Genomic DNA, 633 nt, shown 5'->3' on the forward strand with positions numbered 1-633 from the left:
TTTGGTCCAGCATCCTGCTTCCCCACAGTAGTCCACCAGATGCCTTTGGAAGCCCACAAAGGAGATGAAGACATGCCCTTTCTTCCACCATTGCTCCCCTAAATTGGTATTCAGAGGCATCCTGACTCTGAACCTGGAGGTAGCCTAAAGTCATCAAGACGAGTAGCCATGTCCATGTCTAATCCCAAAGGAACATAGGTGCTTATTGATCCAGCCCAAAATGTGAGACCTCTCTAGTGAGGGGAAGCCCAGGACATTTTGCTGCCCAAGGTAAAAGACAATATGATGTCACACACACACACCCCATCTGTGAGAGGTGGTCAGAATTAGGGATGTGCACAAAGCCACTTTTCCCCATTCAGTTCAAGTCTGAATTGGGCTTGAACCAAACCAGGCAAGTTCGGTTTCGGCACCCTGAATGAGGGGCCCAGTTCGGCTTGAATTCGAGCTGGTTCAGGCCCACTTCAGGGCTGCCAGGGACATTTTTTAAAAAATCACACACTTACCCCCATGAAGGTCCTCAGGGTGCACAGCTGGTGGCTGTGAAGGGGTCTCTGGCAGTCCCCCTCCCCCCGCTGGCCTCCCCAGGTCTCTCCGGGGTCTGTTTCAGGCCTTTCTGAGGTGGACAGCCAT

Source organism: Hemicordylus capensis, chromosome 5 (assembly GCF_027244095.1).
Source record: "Hemicordylus capensis ecotype Gifberg chromosome 5, rHemCap1.1.pri, whole genome shotgun sequence".
NCBI classification, from domain to species: domain Eukaryota; kingdom Metazoa; phylum Chordata; class Lepidosauria; order Squamata; family Cordylidae; genus Hemicordylus; species Hemicordylus capensis.